This window comes from Callorhinchus milii, unplaced genomic scaffold, assembly GCF_018977255.1.
Source record: "Callorhinchus milii isolate IMCB2004 unplaced genomic scaffold, IMCB_Cmil_1.0 Scaffold2, whole genome shotgun sequence".
In the NCBI taxonomy this organism is placed as follows: Eukaryota; Metazoa; Chordata; class Chondrichthyes; order Chimaeriformes; family Callorhinchidae; genus Callorhinchus; species Callorhinchus milii.
This window is the reverse complement of record NW_024704743.1, coordinates 40,058,187-40,079,503: the sequence shown is the minus strand read 5'-3', so window position 1 is coordinate 40,079,503 and position 21,317 is coordinate 40,058,187. Positions and strand designations below refer to the sequence as shown.

The 21,317-nt window shown below is 38.4% G+C and overlaps 1 pseudogene; it reads right to left on the bottom strand.

The window, feature by feature from the left end:
- Positions 1 to 3,811: 3,811 nt before the first annotated feature.
- Positions 3,812 to 5,053, bottom strand: LOC103183964 (annotated as a pseudogene).
- Between the last annotated feature and the right edge of the window lie 16,264 nt (positions 5,054 to 21,317).

The following is a 21,317-nucleotide window of genomic DNA, read 5'->3' as shown; positions in this document are numbered from 1 at the left end:
CTTGAGAAATCAGGATAACACCAAACAGCCTGCAACCACTGGCGTAGTTGTTTTGGCAGAATTTTTGTTTTGCATTTTGTAATTTGTCTTAAACTGCATGAAAGCGAACTGTGCCACCCCCCCCCCCCCCCGCCCACCCAGACTTTATGGTTTTATGCAAATTAACACAGTAGTCTCTTTCATGATCAAGTGCAGCGAGCCTTACTGTCTAGGACTGCTTCACTGCTTCGGGTGCATGATGTTCTTAACATATAGAAACATAAACATTTTCATCACAGAAGGAGGCCATTTGATCCATTATTTATGTCTGTACTACTGCTACCTGTTTTTTTCTAAAAATCCATTTTATTAATCCCACTTGGCAGCTCTTTGCACATATCCCTTAATGTTAATTTGACTCAGTTGCTTATTCATTTCCCTTCTGAATGGCTCTTTTGATTTAGCCTCAATAACCACTTGCAGTAATGAATTCCACACTCCTCAACAACCTCTGAGTGATGATGATTCTTGTCTTGTTCCATGATTCTCCTCTAATAATTCTAGGACTATGCTGCTTATGACTAATATCCGTAACTTGGCCATGCAAAATGTTAGATTTTAATTGGAAGGGTTATTGCTGTGTTAATTATTTACCCACAGCATTTATCTACTGAAAGTTACACATGTGTTGTGCATTGTGAACAACAACAAAGTAAAAATAATGTGCCTAATTATTCAAGGACTTTTTGCTTTTATTCCATGTACTGTATTTGTTGATTATAGCATTGCAACCAATTCGGTGAACCACTTTGTAGCTTTGACTTGATGGGTAATTTATAGACCAGACACTCAAATAACTCCTTGTAGACTCCAAATTTTTAGGTGCAGTTTCCAATATATCAACTTACTATACTCGATGTGGTATGTAGCGAGCTCTATAAATACTGAGCACGAAGAATAAGTTATGTTCAGTGGATTTCCATTCAATTGTTACTCAAAAATGATGGTAGCCACAGAAAGCTTTGGACCACCTTCAGACCCAACCATTGTGCCAAAGTCATTGGTAAGTTAATACTCTCAGACTGAAGTCAAGGGCTGGAAGTGTTCACACTTACAGAGAAGTCAAAAATTATTGACTGACTTGTTTACAATTTTCAGCTATTTATCACATTACATTTCACATTTTCACCCTTATATCTATCAATTAATAATTTTGCAGAGACCAGTTATGGGTGATCAGAAGCATCCATACTAGTCATGTTGAACATAACAGTATGCACTAATAGGTTTTGGACTGAATTTGAGAACATTGTATTCACTAACAGTGATCTTATATTCACCTTCCCACATTTAAGATTAATTATTTGCAGTAAGGAATCCATCCTTTGTAACAAGTCCATTACAGGCTCTTAGAAGTAACTCTTCGTAAAGAACATGTTGCACTTGGGTCGTGTTCATTAATTCAGCTGAATGGCCTCAGAGATGACAATCACCAAAGTAAATTAGGTAGCTTCGGGAAACTTTCTGCTCTGCATTGCCCAACTGAGCTGTTTTCACTGGATAAATAAGATAATTTTATAAAGACACCTTATATTTTGTTTGCAGGCTTGAGGTTGGTAAATTGCAGTGCAGTGCATATCTTAACTTGTGATACAATCTAAACCTCCTCTGTGTAAAAGAGAGATATATCTTATTTTAATGCATTTTCATACATAAGGTTGTATTAAAAAGCAAAGTATACTCTTCGCTGTTCTCATTTTCTCAATAGTTGCTATTAACAAAGGAATAGTTGGTGTGCTGCCTTCATTATCTTCTGACCCTGATGCAAACACGTGCTGACTGTGCAGCAAGGCAGCTGGAACGTCAGAAGTTTGAAACTAAAGATTCTGTTGGAAGGATTCTGCACTAAAATTTTGATTGGGTTGCACTAAATCTCTCTGTAAGTTCATTGTTTGATCTGGAGAAAGCAAATGGAGGAAGCAAGAACATTGTAACTTAAATTATTTAGAGCCATTATTGTTAGTTTTATCAAAAATAGAAAGAGATTGCTTGAGCTTATTTCCTTCTCCTCTTTCTGTGTCCCCTCACGTCAAAAGAAAATAGCCCAAGGCAGTGTCTTGTGATGTTTTGAAGGTAGAAACGACTGGTAGTGTTGCAGAAACAAGGTGGGTGGAAGAATACAATAAAGTGAGTACAATACCATTGACAATTGGTGGAACAATCATAAGAACATAAGAATTTGCTAGGCAACAGAAGACCAAGGTTCATCTAGTTTGCCTTCCACCATCCTTGCAGTTGCTTGACATGTTGTGTTCCAAACTAAACTATTTACTGTATCCTGTAATATTATTTTCAAGCAGAAATCTATCTAATTTACTCTTGAAACAAAGGAAATCATCTGCTTCCATTGTCTCCCTCAGGAGCCTGTTCCATAAGTTTACTCCTTGCTCACTGAAAGTGTTTCCACAAATTTGTGCTGTATTTACCCGCCTTCAATCGCAGGCCGAGTCCTCTGGTTCTACTGTTCAGTACAAGATAAAACAGCTTATTATGGTCTACATTATCTATTCCCATCAGAAACTTAAAGACCACAATCATATCGCCCCTCAACTTGCTCTTCTCCAGTGTGAACATGCCCAGTTTATCTAACTGCTCCTTGTAATCCAGTCCCTCCATCCCCTCAATCATTTTGGTTGCCTTCCTCTGTATTCTCGCAATCACTGCAATATCCTTTTATATTGTGGTGACCAGAACTGCACATAGTATTTAAAGTGCGGTCACACCAGTTATTTATCAAGTGGTAGGATTATCCCACTATTTCGGCTCAATATTACCTTTTTAATAAAGCCCAGCATCTGGTTTGGTTTACTCACTGATACCGAGCACTGTTGAGATAATTTCAATGTATTATCAATCAGGATCCCCAGGTCCTTTTCATTTTCTGAACAGATTATTTTCTTACCATTTATTAATACATAATAATAATAATCCCTGCATTTCATATAGCGCCTTATCATGTCTTGGTGACATCTAAAAGCACTTCATAGAATACACTGCAAAGTGAATTGACTGTATATTTTATGGGTGAAACGCAGCAGCCAATCGCTTACCGCAGTATTCCACAGACAATCGTGGAGTGAGTGACCAAATTATTACCATCACCATTATTTTTTGAAGGGGTGATCACCCTTCTAGTGTCCAGTGCTGTCAATCTAGAAGATGTACGAATAAGGCTGATCATTGCATTGCATGAAGGTGACATGAACTGAGATGCCTTGTCACAAGACCATTCACATTCTTTTGGTGACACAACGGTATTCACAGCTGCATCATTTGGGTTGCTGATTTGGGTTGATTTAAAAGGTGATACACTTCATTTATTATATGGTCTTCAATGCTTTCTGAAAACCAAAATATCCCATAACTCTGCCACTCAAGAAGACTTGTTTTTAAAAAAAAGCGCAAAAGAAGCCTTTGGAATAATTTGAATTGAGCCTAAAACTTCAAATTTTGTGCTAAAATATTGATCATCATACAGGCTCAAGAGGTTTGATGGAGACTGTTTTGTCGCATTGTAATGGGACAGTTGCACCCTTCAGCAGTACATTGGAAGCTAAATGCTCTAGTTTATGATCATCATCACAAAATAGTAAGGGAAAAAAGGTTACAAGCAAAGAATAAGACGTTAAAGAAATGAGATGCCTAGGAGTGCAGAAGTGCTCTTCAAATACATTTAGTAAGCAGTCAAACAGCTAGGCTGGTGCCTACTATAATTCTTCTATTAAGGTTTCAAACAAATTGCTCCTTCTTTCATTCAATTTGATTTGTGCACCTAATACCTGTAGTAATTAGGCTTGAAAGGTCTGTTTTGTTGAGGCCCAGATACTTTGCCTGCTCATCTGTGAATTTGGCCAGTTGGGCCTCAAAGGTTGGCAGATGCAAACTGGTGACGTATTTATCCATCTGTTTAGGCTAGAGGGACACGTCTTGTTCGTAGCATCTCTTAGGAGCATTGTAGAGCTCTATCAGAGTCAGTGCCTGAGTTGTAACTGTGATTGAAAGTACAAACGTAGGCACAGTTGAACAACTTGGGTTAAGGAGTCGACCCTCAACCAAAAGAATCCTTTGTATTAGTTTGAACTGAGCCCAAAACTCCCAATTTGGGGCTAAAGTAAACCTAAAAAGGATCCCATCATGCCAGATCACGTGATTAACTTGAGATTGTACGCAATTCCATGTCAGTTTTCGGGTATGTAGACTAGCCACATCAATCTCAGTGTTTGAATGTCCCATGTTACAAACAATAGAAACATCCGATTGAGCTGTCGAATGAAATGTCAATGTAATGACATTCTTGTTGCCTGTGCAGGTTATGACCAAATCCACCTGTTGTACAACTTTGTTTAATTTCATCACTTGAAATCCAACCATGCAAGCTTGCAGAGAGCAGATCGAATCGATCTCAGTCACAATCACGATGGCATCCAATGCCTTCACGGCAACTTACATTTACATAGTGCCCTCACGCAGGGTGGCATCTCAGAACGCTTAACAGTGGTGGAGCCCTGACTCCGAGCTGGGGGAGTGGGGAGATGGCCGTAAACACAGTCGAAGAGGAAGGTTTTCAGTTGGGACTTGAAAAATGGGAGAGAGGGGGCAAGGCGGAGAGTTTGGGGGACAGTGTTCCAGAGTTTTGGGGAGTAGTGGCTGAAAGCGCGACTTCTAATGTTGGAGCAGAGGGTGCAAGGGACGAGCAGGAGGCCGGTGCCACTTGAGCGGAGACGCCGGGTGATGGATTGGGGAGTGAGGAAGTTGAAGAGATAGGGAGGTGCCAGGGAGTGAATGGATTTGAACATGAATGTGAGGATCTTGAAGTCGATCCATTCAGTGATGGGGATCCAGTGGAGGTGACCAGAATTGGTGAGATGTGGTTACAGAGTTTGATTCCGGGTAAGTATGCAGGTGGCAGAGTTCTGAAAGAGCTGGAGCTTTTGAATAGTGGTCAACACCCTTTTCGAACATCTCCTTATCCACATAACACTAAATTGTCCCTTCCTGGATTTTTGTGAAGCATTCTGCATTTCTCTACAGTAAATTTAATCTTCCATCGATCTGCCCAATTCCCAAGAATGTTCAAATCCTACTGTAACCTATATTATTCACCACCTTCATTAGTTTTGTGTCATCTGCAAATTTAGCCGCTGTGCTTGTGACTCTAAGATCTAGGTCATTTATGAAGATGTTAAACAAAAGAGGTCCCAAAGCAGACCTTTGTGGAACTCCACTGGTAGCATTCTCCTTCCCTGATGACATTCCCTGTACCACCACCTCCTGAGTTCTATCGGTAGCCAATTATGTATCCATTGCAAGATACTTCCTCTGATTCCTGCTTTCTTTATTTTCAGTACCATCCTTTCATGAGGAACTGTAGCAAAGGCCTTACTGAAATCCAAGTATACAACATCCACTGCCTTACCGTTATCAAGCTCCTTTGTCACACATTTAAAGAAAAACAGTAAATGAGTTTGCAAAGATCTCACACTCATAAACCCATATTAGCCACATTCTTATTATTATTTTGGAGGGATTATTACCCTTGGAAAAGTGATCGGCCAAGTGACTAACAAGCAGGTTTCTACTTACTGCTAGGTAAACAAAGCCGTGTGTGGAGTAAGGAAACTTGCCTAAGGTTATAATAATAATTATCCTTGCATTTGATATAGCACTTTATCACATCTTTGCGATGTTGCAAAGTGCTTCACAGAATATACTGTAAAGTGAATTGACTGTATATTTTGTGGGTGCGATGCAGTAGCCAATTGTAGAGCAGGGTCCCACAAACAGTTGTAGATTGAAGTGACTGTAAATCAAACCCAGGTCCTTTTGTTTGTGAGATGAGTGCTCTAACCACTGAGCTACAAGACTCCATGTGAGAAGAGGGTTGGGCAGAGAGATAAGTTTGTTGGGGAGAGGGGTGTGTGTCTCGGGCAGAGGGGAAGGGTGTCGGGGAAATCTAGGAAGGGATATTATTTGGTGTTGTGTGGATATGGAGAGGTTGGCAAAGGGTGATGTGCTGCCTTGAAGGTATTGGATGCCATTGTGTATGAGAGTGAAATTTATCATTTAATTACTGGTCAGATGCTTCATGATCTTATTTTTTAATAAGAGTCTCCATAACTTTTACCCACAGTGGACTTCAACTCTCTGGTCCAATAAATTCCCATTTCCTCCTTACTAAAAACTGAGGCAAAGTACTTATTTAGTACTTCTGCAGCTTGTGTAGCATTATTTGTCATATCCTCACCCAATCCCACCTTCAATGTCTCTATTCCATCCCTCATTTTTCTTTTACTCTAACATAACTGAAAAAGTTGTTATTGTTCTCCTTTACATCTTTTTCCAAATGGTTGCTGAAGCTGGTAGATCATGTCATCCCAGAAAATTTACTTTAGGAATATATAATTGCCTTCAGTACTTTTGTTATCCGAATACCATTTTCTGTTCTTTTCCTCTGGGGCAGAGGGAATGGAAGAGTTAATAGAGCTCCAGTGTAAAATGGCTGTGAGATCCCACTGAATTTTTAAATAGTTAACAAACCATCAAATTTGTCTGTTAACCTTGTATCCTCACAAGATGGCAAATACCTCATTACTAAACATGAATTCTAAGAAATAAATTTGGAAAGTATTAGTAAAGGCACATAAATGTTTGACAATCTTCTAGCGTTGTTCCTCTGGAGACTGAGAGTCAGATATCAGTAAATACTATAATAACAGGGACATCATACTACTGACAACTTTCTCAAATTATTCTAAATTCTATCCTAGAACATTGCAGTCATGATATCTGGTTCCCAATGGGATAATGATGGGTTTAAGCACCACAGATATTGAACACTTGAATCATCTGCCAAGGTTAGGATGGATTTCATTAATTCTTGGCTGGGCTGCAAGATGGATTGCCTTGTTGTAGTGATGGATTTCAGTGGAAGCAAAAGATGACAGCGTTTCACATTGCCTTATTTTATCAGCAATAACGACTTGCATTTATATAGCACGCTTCACGCCGGAGAGCGTCTCGGGACACTTAACAGTGGCAGAGCCTGCTGCTGACAGGGGGAGGGGGAAGGTACAGTCAAAGAGGAAGGTCTTGAAGCATGACCTGAAAATGGGGAGAGAGGGGTCAGGCAAAGGGATTGAAGTATTGGCATTCTGAAAAGGCAGCAGCCAAAGTCTGGATCTCTCACACTCAGGTGAATGGGGTTGTGAGTGTTTGAATGCATTGTGGGAAAAGTGAGGACAAATTATATCTGGAAGAGAAGATTGGAAATGAAAATTGTCCTATTCTAATAAATTGTTTCATAGTGTAAGAACAGATACTGTCAGAAGCAAATATGGGTTTATTATTTTCAACATTTCTGAAAGCAAACATGGTACCTTCCAGCAAAGCTTCTCCTATATATGCTACAAAGAACACTGCAACAAAACATGCTGCTCTAACTCTCTACTTCACAAGATTACACATCTGTTGATAATGAAGAAAGCCTTTCAGTCCATTTAATCTCATTCTTCCAGAATACCCACTCCACCATCTTTCCATTACAGAATCTAGTTATTTCTGAAAGGAGTCCCACATCCTACTCTATACACTCCACCTAGTAACCTAGCCAGTTGTTAAGTGCTTTGTTTGTAAGAAAAAAAGCAGCGTGTTAATTTTTTTTTAAAAGTGATCAAATACAAGGGTGTTAAGTGCTAACAAATGAACCAGGCAGACACTCAAATACTAGAAGAAAAAATAGTTTGTAATATAATGTGGATAAAATATTATTACTTGAAGTCCTGTAGCTCAGTGGTTAGAGTACTTGCTTTGCAATTGAGAGACCTGGGTTTAATTCCCAATAGGGCAAAACACTGGGCAAGTTTCTTTACACCACATGCCTCTGCGTACCCAGCAGCAAGTAGGAACCTGGTTGTTAGTTGATTGGCGGATTTTCCGAGGGTAATAATTCCTTCAAAAAATAATAATAAATTGAAAACCCAATCCACGACTGTTTGTGGAACACTGCAGCGAGCGATTGGCTACCCCGTTTCCCCCTACAAAATATACAAGTCAATTCACTTTACAGTATATTCTGTGACATGCTTTGAGACGTCTAGATGATGTGATCAGGTGCTATATTGAATGCAAGGATTATCATTATTCCAACAGAGTTTGTGAAAGTATGGATGTAGAAGTAAAATGCCTGTATTTATAATTGGTCTTTTTAACACATATTCATATAAAGTGATTGTAGAGGGTATCCATAGCTCAAAATAATTTTTGATGTAGTATTCGAGCTGTACTGAAAATCAAATAGGTTGAGAGAATTCTGAGCAACTGGTAATTGTTCAGTGGGTTACAGATAATTCGTTGGAAATTGATTCAAGTTTTCAGTTCTGTTCCTGTGCAGTATTACATAAAAATATACAAATATTTCACATAGAAGGAAGTCATAAGGGGAACCTCAGTTAACTTTTTTCAGCAACCCGCTAGCCTTCTGCTTTTGCTCTTTCCTCAGGGGCTTGATCGCCCCTAAACAAATAAATGTTAACATTCATTTTTTCAAAATATGCTGCATGGGTGTATGAGTATTACGAAAACCATCTGTGATGAGCTTGGTATATTTGCTGCCTTATACATCTTCAGTGAAACCCATATCCTGGTTGGAGTCACAACAGCAATATCAAGTCCCCAGCATCTTCCGTATCTGTACATCAGCATCACATCACAAGAGTGATCCGGACTCAGAAAGTTATTTGGCCCATTTGATCTTGCGCTTCCAGCATACCCAAATATTCCCAAAAAGTAAGTAGTGGATCTAGTATATAGGATCAAACATATTATACAATTCCACCATGACTTCCCTTGTTACCCATTTGCTTTCTTGATCACTTCTAATATCTACTGCCCCATGTTGTATATAAGACATCAATGCAAGGAAACACTTTAGATGATGCGTCTAATAATATACAACAAATGTAAGTGCCCCTGGCTGACTATCATCAAGTGCATTCTGTAATTATCCTTCAAAATGTATTGAGACTGAAGAACACTAGCTTAATATCTTGAGTGGAATAGTCCACATAGGGTCTTAACTATGCACTTGAGATCTTTAGGCAGGAAAAAGACCTTACTTCCTCCCTAAAGACCTTCCTTAATGATTGTGCTTGCGGTCACCTCCCTCTCTCCCTGGCCACGTGTCAGTCTCCGCCACTGTCAAGCACTCCGTGAAGCTACCCTGCATGGAGGGCGCTATATAAATGCAAGTTGTTGTTATTTTTTTATTTCTATATTCTATATGCTTGTCATTTTATTTACAATTTTCAGCCATCACAATATGGTTCATCGCTTGTTAATTGCACGGCACACCACTGTGTATAATGCAGGGGTTCTAGGTTTATTTTATTTAGGTGGCAATTTAGTGCACCCAGAACTTGGCAAATGGTTGTAATCAGTCTTCATTTTGAAGAGGCTTTTTTGAAGGTATTATATAACTTTTAGTAGTTACAAAATTAAAACTATTTCAGAATTTGCTAAATTGTGTCTACACTGGAATCTACATAATCTACATAAATCTAGACTCAGGCGGAATTTCTACCACTTTATGTCTGGCTCAGTTGCTAGCACTCTTGCCTCTAAGTCAGAAGGTTGTGGGTTCAAGTCCCACCTTGTGACTTTGGGCTCATATAGCCTAGGATGACAGTCCAATTCAGTACTCGGACAGTACTGCATTCTTAGAAGTGCCATCAGATGAGATGTTAAACCTGAGGTCCTGCCTGCCTGTTCAGGTGGATGCTTTAGTAAAGGTTTTCTGACATGAAAAACAGTATAAAATTGTATTGTATTTACTGTTGCATTTCTGTAATTTGCTGCCATTCTTTTGCCACGCTTTGAACGCACAGTCTAGGCTGACACTCCAATGCAGTGCTGGAGGTGTATTGCATTGTTGAAGGTGTCGTCTTTTGAGATGATCCATTAAGAGGAAGCTCCTCGGTCTGTTCAGCTGGATTTTAAAGATCCCATGGTACCTTTCAAAAAGAGAAGACAGGGAATCTCTCCCTGTGTAGCGGCCAACAATTCCTCAAATAAAATGTCACTCACTTCTTGGCTGTTGTGGGACATTGCTGTGCGCAAATTGGCTGCTGGGCTCATCTACAAATACATAGTCATTGCACTTCACTTCAAAATGTAACCAATATTCATTTTGTGATTAGATTTTTTTTCTCCGCTGCATTTGTTCGACCCCATCATCTCTCCTGAGGCTGAGCCCAAACTCTATTTCCCCAGACTTTTGGGTGACAATTCTGTGCACTGTAAATCGATAGAAATCTTCAGGCCATACTTTTGATAATGATGGCAATGCAGAAACACATGACAAATATAAGATTGGTGGTATAATTTGGAAAGTAAAATTTAATGATATAAGTGAGTAGATGTGCAAAATTCTTTTAAGTCGTTTGAACTATTTTTGGAGGCAATAAGGCAATATCGGATTAATTTGTCTCAATGTACAGTGGCACTTCTCACCTTCCAAAGAAATGGATGAAATGGCTTTCTACACATTTGACCTCTGTTGTGCTACGTGCTGCCATCATCTACCTGGCCAACAGTAGTGCCTTGATCTGGTGCTGTACAATTGTACCACTTGCTGTCGGGTTGGCCTCTTGGATGGAAGCTATTAAGATGAGAATGATGTTGAGAGCCATCTTTCCCCTAGGTTTCCTTTTCTGCTGTTTTTTCTGCCGCTTACAGACAGGAGAATAGATTGAACACGTACTGGTGGCGGCAGGGAGACTGAAAGAAACAAATGAGTTAGCACATGGGCAACCTTCATTAACAAAGCAGACTTACTCATTTGAAGTTCATGATGCAGTCCAGGCACAGCTTAATGTCTTATCTCTAAACAATGATTAGTAATATTGCACCTTATGTTTCGTACCTCAAGGCAACCTCAAGCTCCCCTATGTCCTCCTGAATTGTGATTAGCTATGACATATGCCATTGTATGAGGTGCGACCCTCCACCTTTCCCCTCAACACTGCTGCCTTCTTCCTCTGAGAAGAAAGAATGCAGAGTTATCAATTTCTGCAACGCAATTGCAAAATGTGATCTTAAATTAACCCACTGCTGCATACAGCATCCGGTTTTGTTCATCTTACCTTTACAGTAGACTTCAGTTCCTTGAATGCCCATCTGCCCTGTAGGCAGGATATCCGGGAACCACTGGAAGCATTGAAATTGCTGACATCAAGGACTTGGATGAGCCTCAACTTTTTGCAGATCAATATGGGCAAGAGGGAAGCCATCAATCTCAGTTCTGTCTCTGACTCTGATCTCCTCAACTCCCTCGACTCACACGATGAGTGTAAAACCTTTGCAACTCTCTTTACTTCTTCATATTCATAAACAAGGTCACTTTTTTTCACTTTTGCCATCTCGTCTGCCTCCATCCCTATCTCATGCAAAATTCTGCCCATACATTTAATCATAGACTCATAGCACAAAATGTCCTTGATCTGTCATTCTATTGGCAAAAGTGTTTCATTTCCCACGTACTAATATTTTAATCTCTTCCCTTTGGAGCACAGAAAATGACCCAGAAAGGAGAGGAAGAACATCTTCAGTAACCTCAGTAAAAATCTCAAAAGTTAACCTGAGAAAATGAACAAGAAGAAAATAAATACTGGTCTATATATTTCAATGAATTTGCATTACATGTTCAGTTTGATTCTAAATGACGCTCTCAGCATTTAATCTGAGTTGAAAGTTTTGCATTTTGTGTGGTACCATTCATTTTAATCAATACAGTTGGCACAAATGGCTTTAAATGTTATTATCTTGATGACTGAAGGAAAATGCCTCAAATATCTTTTGTCCATTGCTGATGGAAGTGTAAAGGTTATGTCTTTTATCCAGTCTTTCAATCGCCTGATAAGTTTATCATTTATTTGAATTCTGAGACGATTCATTGTACAAGTGACACACAACTCACTCAAGACTGCATTATATTCTGTCACAAAAAATAAGTGTTTCTGACATGTAAAAATGACCAAGGTTGCATATTATGGCAAGCAGGAGAACCTGGGTTTGATTCCCGGGCAGGGAGAAACCTTCGGCAAGTTTCCTTACTCGATCCACCTCTGTTTACTCAGCAGTAAGTGGAAACCGAGTTGTTGAACCCCTGACTGTCCAGCACCTTGGGAGGTCCTCCCAACGTGAAAGGCGGTATATCTATGTCATTTGTTGTTGTTGTTAAGTCGATTGGTGGATCACTTTCAGGGGGTAATAATCCCTCAAAAAAAATTGGTCAGTCAATCCATGACAGTTTATGGGACACTGCTGTGCAAAATTGGCTGCCACGTTTCACCTACAAAGTGCACAGTCAATTCACTTTAGAGTAAATTCTGTGAAGCGTTTTGAGACGTCTCAGCAATGTGATTAGGCGCAAGGATTATTAATATTATTGAAGCCAAAAATAGTTTCAGACACAATTTTACTGCATAAAGTTGGACCATATTGGTGGGTCAAAATAATTTTGCCACGGATTAAGCTTTGATACTAATTTCTAACCATTGAAATGATTTTGCTTTGCCATCAATCAAACACTATGGACGTTAAACCATAAGAATGATATTGTGTAGAAAGTGATAACAATTCACAAAGGCACTATTTTCCTTTAGGCCATGTCGAAACTGCACTTATTCACATTCAGTCTTGCTAAGAGGGAGTGAAATTCACACAGAAAATGTCTAAGAGCAGAAAATTTTATTTTCTTTCTCCTCATGACCCCACAGGTCAATGAGCAAAAGCTTGAAGTTATCAGTCTTGACAATATGCAGCAATCTACTTTATTCCACACTGTGTTCCATAGATAGTACTCCCTAAAGTCCACACAAGACTTGAACCACAATAATTTATGGAATATTCAACCATCTATCTATAGTTAACCCTATATCCAAACTAGTTCCTGCAAGATATTCAAGCAGTTTGTTTTTCTTCCAATCGCTCAATATTAAGTAAGAACTACAGTGCACAATCCTATTGTATGGTTGTCCTATTGTATGGTTGTTTGCCTTTCTTGGCATATTTCCATGTCTTGTCAACATTGGAACCACTATTGGGTAAAACGTCCGGTGAACATTCTGTGCAGTGCCTTTGGTGATTATTTGGTCTAATTATAATAGGAAATTCCATGAGTTGCCAATATTACTAGAGGTTCACCAGGATTTATCTCCATTTACTTCAAACAATATTTATTCCTCTTATCTATATTCCACTAGATTTACTCTGTTTAGGTAGTATTTTAGATTATCGCAAATTTTTATATTTAGTCTTAACCTTGCTGCTGTCTTTCTATATTTAAAAGAATTTAAAGGAAATCAATTTCAATATTAAGCCTGTGTTTAAGAAATTGTCAAATTCTGGTGGCTCAGAAATGCTATATAAACAGAATAAATCTGGATCCAGGTGGAAACTTCTACCCCTATTGTTCATTCCTAAATCGATCAGCCAGAGTCATCACCTACCCATAACCAGTAAGTTAATGGCATTAATCAATATAAAACCATTCCATACTGTAGTGTGCCTCCAACCACCCTTGAATGATGTAGATACAGACACATGTGGAGACTCACTGCAACACAGGTTTATTCTAAGGCAGGGAAACCAAGAAAACTGACAGCAACACAACCACCCATGGTGAAGTGCAGGCACCTGAGCTCACTTCCTCTTAAAGATCCACATTCTTGCATTCCCCCCACTGTGCTCTAACCATTAACTAACCTGGGGTCAGTCATGTGGCCTGGGGGCAGCTCAGAGTCTTCACCCTTCACAGCCTGGACCCAGCAAGAGAGAGATGGAGTTGGCAGCTCCGTAAGAAAGCATTTAATTTTTCTACTTTTGAAAATGTAGGCAATATTTTATTAAGTTTTTCTCATTTCTGAAAGCATTTAAAAATCCATCTGCTCTAGGTGCCTTCTCTGCACCAGCTCTTGCTGATCAGTGCTGGCTCAATTGGTAGCACTCTTGCTTCTGAATCAGAAGATTGTGGGTTCAAGCCCCACATCACCATTTGGAATTGATATAGTCTATATCGACACTCATTGTAGTGCTGCAGGTTTGCAGCATTGTTGAAGGTGCCATCCATCGGATGAGGCACTAACCAGAGGTTCTATCGACCAGTCCAGGTGGAAGGTAAAGATCCTGGTGTCCTGGCCAGCAATCCAGACCCCAAAATAAAATTGGTCACTAACTCCTTGGCTGTTTGTGAGACATTGTTGTGTTCAAATTGGCTGCCGGATTTTCCTGCAAGATACAGTCACACCACTTTACAATATATCCTATAAAGCACTTTGGGATGTCTCAATGACATGATAAGGTGCTATATCAAATGCAAGAATTATTATTATTATTATGTACATGGTTCAGCAATGACATGAACTGCTTTTGTTAAGTTTGTGTTAATTGGTGTTGAATTATTATATTATCTCTGTGAAGCCCTTTGAAATGTTGATCCTATATCAAAGAAATAATATGAATGCACTTTGCTGTTATAAGTCTTTGTTTTTAATAATTTGTTATTGCTGAATATCAATGCATGTTATGGGTTCCTTAAATAAAATTACTGGATCTGTAATTTGAGTTCTGCAACCAGTCACTGGGAGGCATTCTTTCTGCTCAGCTCCTGTTATCCTGCAAGTCAAAAAATGTTCTGTTTAGGGTGGTCCTATTTGGACAAGCATCAGGAAACTAGCTGAACAATGCTCTCATTGGAAAACTATACAGTTAACTGGATTAACTCCCAATAGTACCCCAACACACATTCTGAGATCCCAAGCCTCTAGTTAACTTGTGCTTAATATTCTCTGGAAGTAAATAAGCATGGTGTGCATTTCCAGGGAGCTAGTGTGCATGTTTCTTGTATAGGTTTGTATACTCTTACTCATGGTGATTGATTTCACATGTATCATGTACCTGACTGACCAAAATAAATCAGCCACAGTGGTCTCGGTTCTTGCCTTGTTTCTCCTTCCGATAGGAAAGTGTAATATTTCCTTTCCACTTCTAAAAACATCTAAAAAAAACACAGAATATTTTCTCCTAACAAAGGCAAGATGCCTAAAACGTGCAATACATTCCAAATGTCACTTTACCAGAGCTATTGATATTTAAAATGACATGCTTTAGTTTATAGCCCTTGAATGTCCTTGAAATATATCCCAGTAGTTTTGAGGTGTTGTGCTTATCAAAGTGAGAATGTTATTTAATAGCCAGTTGCACAACAGACTCTGCTGACATTAATGAAAATGCCTCTTTGTAAGACCTGGGCTGTTCATTGAAGCACCCAGGAATCTTCTTGAGGAACAGAATTTATATCCATTTGTATTACTATGTTGAAAATGCAGGGGAACAAATCAAAGTGGTTCTGAAGCAATCTAATCCTGGTGATGCTAGGAGTGGGGTTCCAGCACAGTGAAGGGGGACTTAATTCTGATTTATACTGACAAGTTCTGGCAAAATTGCAATGATTTCCTGCAAGACATGCAATATCAATGCAGCCTTAAAGGAACATTGATGATGTCTCATAAAATGCTCTTCAGCAACTCACATTACACTAAATGGTCATAACTCTGATTCATGTCTTAATATCTGAATATTTTAGAATATTTGTGTTGAATATACTGCCCTACAGGCCTCTGTTAGAGCAATTTTTTCCTTAATTCCTGTTGGACTTTGCATAAGCTCTGTATAATGTCACGATATGTCCTTGCAAGAATTCTGTACATGAAAGTTGGTATTATTGAACTAAAATGCAAAAAGAAAATAATTATGGGTCAAGAAGGTTAAAGCATTCTAATGCCCATATATCATAGAATCATAAAATGTTATGGCACAGAAGGAGGCCATTCGGCCCATCGAGTCTGTGCCGGCTCTTTGACAGAGCAACTGACTTTTATTAACCCCACTCACCAGCTTTCTCCCCATAACCCTGCAAACCCGTCTTCCCCAGATACCTATCCAGTTCTCTCTTAAAAGCTGTTATCGAATCGGACTTCATTGCCCTTTCGAGCAGATCATTCCAAATTCGAACAACTCGCTGAATGAAAAAAATTCTTCTAACCTCCCCTCTGCTTCTTTTGGTAGATATCTTAAGACTGTGACCACAAGTCACAGACACACCTACCAGCGGAAACATTTTTCCCTTTTCTAGCCTGTCGAAACCTTTCATGATCTTGAAGACCTCTATCAGGTCCCCGTGTAACCTCCTCTGCTCTAATGGGAAAAGTCCTAACTTTTCCAGCCTGTCCTCATAGCTAAGCTTCCCCATTCCTGGTATCATTAGAATGCTCAATGGTAATAGATTAAACAGTAACAACTGCAATACTGCAATGTTATTTTGATTAAATAGTATAGCTTTCACCAGAATCACTGGAGCAAGGTGGTGTCAGGTTTTTGTTTCCAATTGGGAAATATTTTGACCATGATCTTTATGTCACAACTCAACTTGTTGTGATTTGGTGAACCTGAGCCCTGGAATGTAGCTCAAGGATGTTTGGGGTTGATCAGTATTTTGCCATTGCTGCTATTTCAATGTTCTTTAGTATTTGAGGAAGTTGGGATGTTATTTTTTGTAGGAAAGTTTTCATGTCAACAAACTAGAAATGCATATCTTCTTGGTCTTTGTGTCTAAGATAAAGTGTGGATTTTTTTTTACAGCTTACTCTTATGTGCAGTGGAGAAAAACTTTTTTTGCATTAATTCAAGTAGCTTACTTGATACTTAAGGTGCTAATTCCCAGTAGTTACAAGTGACATCTGCTGGTAATGCAATACCTTGTTTTTTCACCAGCAGGACTTGTTAAGGCATTGTGATGGATGCGTTAGTTGTTGCATGCAGTTATGGACATTTGATTGCATTTAATCTGCTCCAAACCAGTTGAAAATAAGACTGAAATATCAATCTGGCTCCAGCTAAGATGATAAACATTTTATCATTTTGAGTTTGTGTTAAAATAATAGTAATCATTGCAGTTTATGTAGTAGTTTTCACATTGCCTGACACCCTAGACTGTGAGTTCAAAATCATGATGTGGGGCTTTAACCCACAATGTTCTGACTCAGAAGCGAAAGTACTATCAACTGAGCTAGGTTGACACCTCACATTCCCTACATTTATTTGATGTAAATTCCCACAGCACCTTCACTGGATTTGAAATTCATCCAGAATATTTGTTTATTCATTCATTCATGAACATTGAATTGAAGAATTGGTTTAACATCTTTACTCACTTTACACAATAAACACTTAACATGTCCTTTAAAAAGTGTCAGCTTGGCTCAGTTAAAGCACACTCACCTCTGAGTCAGAAGGTTGTTGGTTTGAGTCCCTTACATAGTCTAAGATGACACTCAAATGCAGCGCTGTGTGGGGGGTGTTACATTGTCCAAAATGCCATCCTTTGGATGAGACGATAAACCAAGGTCCCGCCTGCCTGTTCATGTGGGTGTTAAAGATCCCATGGCACTATTAGAAAAGAGAAGGGACTTTCTCTCCTGGTGTCCTAGCCTACAATCCTCCAAATAAAATTGGCCATTTGTTTTATGGCTGTTTGAAGGAATTTTGTTGTGCTCAATTGTGTTGCCACATTTGCCTACAAATACACAGTACCTTAGCCCCTGTTAACTCTGCAATCCAAAGCCCTCACCGGTAGCTTGATCCTAGCTGGACAACTAGTGGAAACTTGCTGGTGTTTACAATAGGGGACACTATGGAGAAAGCTGTGGCTTATTGGTTAGAGCACTAGCCTCACAAGAGAGAGGACTTGGGATCAATTCCTAGACAAGGCAAAACGTTAGGCAAGTTTCCTTACTCCACATGCCTCTGTTTACCTAGCAGTAAGGAGGAACCAGGTTGTTTGTCGTTTGGTGATTGCTTTTCTGGGGGTAATAATCCCTTCCAAAAAAATAATAATAATCTGGTCATTCAATTCACTTTACAGTATATTCTGTGAAGCACTTTGAGATGTCTTGAAGACATGATAAGGCACTATATCAAATGCAAGGATTATATTATTATTTCACAGTAAATCCTGTGAAGCACTTTGAGATATCCTTCCCATGTGATAAGGCATTATACCAAATATAAGTATTATTAAAGAATCTGTTTACTTTTAACACTAAATATTTCACAAATAGATTTTTTTTTTAAATTCTATGCTTCTTGCTGCTATTGGCAACATAATCTTATAACTGTTGATCCCTTCTATTATTTATTATCATTATTACCAACACTTGTATTGCTTGCATTAAAAAAACATTTTGATGTGTTGTATCTTTCAAGCTAATTCCGATACTTAAGGCTGACCTAGCCTTATTCGACCTTTCTGCTCTGGGGAAATAATTCTTTTCTAGCTATTTTATTTGTTTTCCAAAGGATATATTTCCTTTCTGTGGTTATTTAAACTCATCTGAAAGATAGAGCAATCTGTTTTCAACTATTCCTTAATTTATTTATTTTTTGTCTCACATATCCCTGTTTAATCAATCCCTGGTTAAGTTCCTGGTGACGCAACCTCCAGCAGTGATTCTCTCCTGCAATCGGTCTTCATTGGATAACGTTGGATAAGAAGCAGGATGCATGAAAACAAAACATTAAATAGTATATGGTATCAAAATGGTGCTGAAATAGGATTTGGTGCTTCACCTTTCATTGAACAAAGCTTGCCTATTTTGGCAATGGACAGTGTGCTCAGTCATATGGTTGAAAAAACCCAAAGTCCTAAACACAATAGTGAAATTGTGGTTGATGTCTTACACTTAATTCAAAGGTAGACTAGGTTGTCGTTAACAACTATGAAGAACAGCATCACAACATGTGGTCACCATGCATTTCACACCTATTCTTAACAACATTCTAATAAAAACATAATTGCGTTCACGATTTTCTATGCTTTCATGCCAGTAAATCCTGTTATACTAAGCAAGGATAAAATATGTAAATGACATATGTTGACTTGATGAAATATTCATGCTAAAATTGATTAAAAGTATGAAGTGCATTTTATGTTGGAGCTTATTTTAATCTTCTTAATCAAAGAGAATATAAATTAAATACCTCGGTTCCTTCATTAACAAGCTGTCTAATCTTTTGTCCACAGCCTGATGTTTAAATTTCCCGATGTTCTATTTATTGAAGATCAAATAATATTTCAAAAGTATATTTGCAACATGGTTTGCAATGATCAGTTCCTATCTCGCTAATTGTAACTCATTCAAGTATTTTGAAAGCTATTTGCTCAGTTCCTTAAATCTTAATTGGAGTTCAAGTAAATGACACACACACAGACAGAGGTTGTCTACACCAGGATTATCTCAGTCAGCCATTTACCTCACAATTCCTCAGTAGCCGGCTCTCAGTGTTTTTATGCAGTATGATGTAGAGTAGTTTTCATCAACAGCAACTTGCATTTATATAGCGGAGTTCATGTGAGGTATCATCTTCTCTGCTACTCTGCTGAACACTTTAAGATGTCCCCCAACATGAAAGTTACTGTATATAAGTATAAATTGTTTGTTTGTACCTCCTATTTCACTATGGCTTTTAAACATTGAATAATGGCCCATCCTATAATTCTCTCTTTCTCCCACATTAGGGCTCCAGTCTTTGACTGATCCTTTGTCACTTTATTAGTACCCTAGATTTCTAGTTCCTTGTAATCTTTTAAGAATCCTTCGTTCTAAATTATACAAAAAATACTGTCTGTTTCTTCTAAAGGCTTGATGCATTTGCTGAATATGCAATTGATAGTTTTCCCTGAAGCTACTTTAAGAAGTAGGCTTTTTCTATCAATGAGGAAAGTATTCCCGCAAACCTTGGTTAGGTCCAGATCCATTCATATCATATGCTTCAAACAATATAGTATATATAACCTTGGATTTAATGAAGCCCAAGGCATTTTTGTATTCTTTAACATGTTAAAGCACCTCCTGCTTGCGCTAGCTTCCAGCTAAATAAGTCCTCAGTCTATCAAATGTGTTTATTATTGTTTAATAAATGCTATATATGTGTTTCTGATTGAATTTTTCCACTTTATTCAGGATGCAATTTAAGATTCGCACACAGAGAGATAGCCTCTAGCAATTCAGTTAATCAACTGAAAGCAGTAGTGTGAACTAAGAACATCTCTATAGTAAAAACATCCAATTTCTTTTGTTTCTCTTTCTTTTTCTTCTGCTGGATTGTGAAATTTGTACTATCAGGCCTATAATAATAATAATAATCCTTGCATTTGATATAGCGCTTTTCACATCTTCTAGACGTCTCAAGTACTTCACAGAATAGACTGTAAAGTGAATTGATTGTATATTTGTGGGCGAAATGCAGCAGCCAATTGTGCATAGCAGTGTCCCACAAACAATCGTGGTTTGAAGTGACCAATTTATTACTGTTTGATTTTCTTGAGGGATTATTGTCAGATGTGTGGAGTAAGGAAACTTGCCCAAGGTTTCATCCTGTTGGGAATTGAACCCAGGTCTCTCGCTTGCAAAGCGAGCACTCTAACCACTGGGTTACAGGATGGCAACTTTTACTTTGATTCATCAAACCCACTAAGTGTATGTTTGAATTGTTGGCAAAAGTCAGAAGGGCTAGTTCAGAGTACAGTGGTGTCTAAAAATTGTTATATGGTATAAGCTTGCAAGAGTTAAGTTAAAATTATAGGCTTCTCTATCACATTGGAAGAACCTCCAACACGTAGTTGTTTTCCAAAACATGTAATTTTTTTAAAATCTATTTTAAGTATACATTTTGTCTACTCCAAATATGATGCTTAATATCAGATTTAATGTGTTAAAAAAAATGGAATTTCAGGTGATCGTTTTTGGCTGGTTTCAGATGTAAACTTTCCTCGACTTTGGTGGAATGGTTCAGTACAAGGCCTCCTTTCAAAATTGTTTTGGTTACCATTTTGGACAGCCACTTAGCTGAAACATGCCAATCAACCTTTTTATCAGTATGTGAGTCCTGCTCTTTAGAGTAGCGCTTGAGTTATCCGATGTCCTATATTTAGCTGTACAAAAAAAGCTCATCATAGAGAGCATGGTAATCTTCAGTCACACCCATTGCACCAAAGTCAGAAGATCTCACACCCATAAACCAGTCGATAATTAATGCTGATGTTTCATAGCAGGCTTCATGTGATTCTTATGACATCCAATTTGTTATAAATCTTCATCCTTTTCACCCCATAAGAATTTACGTATTTCTAAATGAAGACAACATTTTATTTTGGTGTTTTTAAA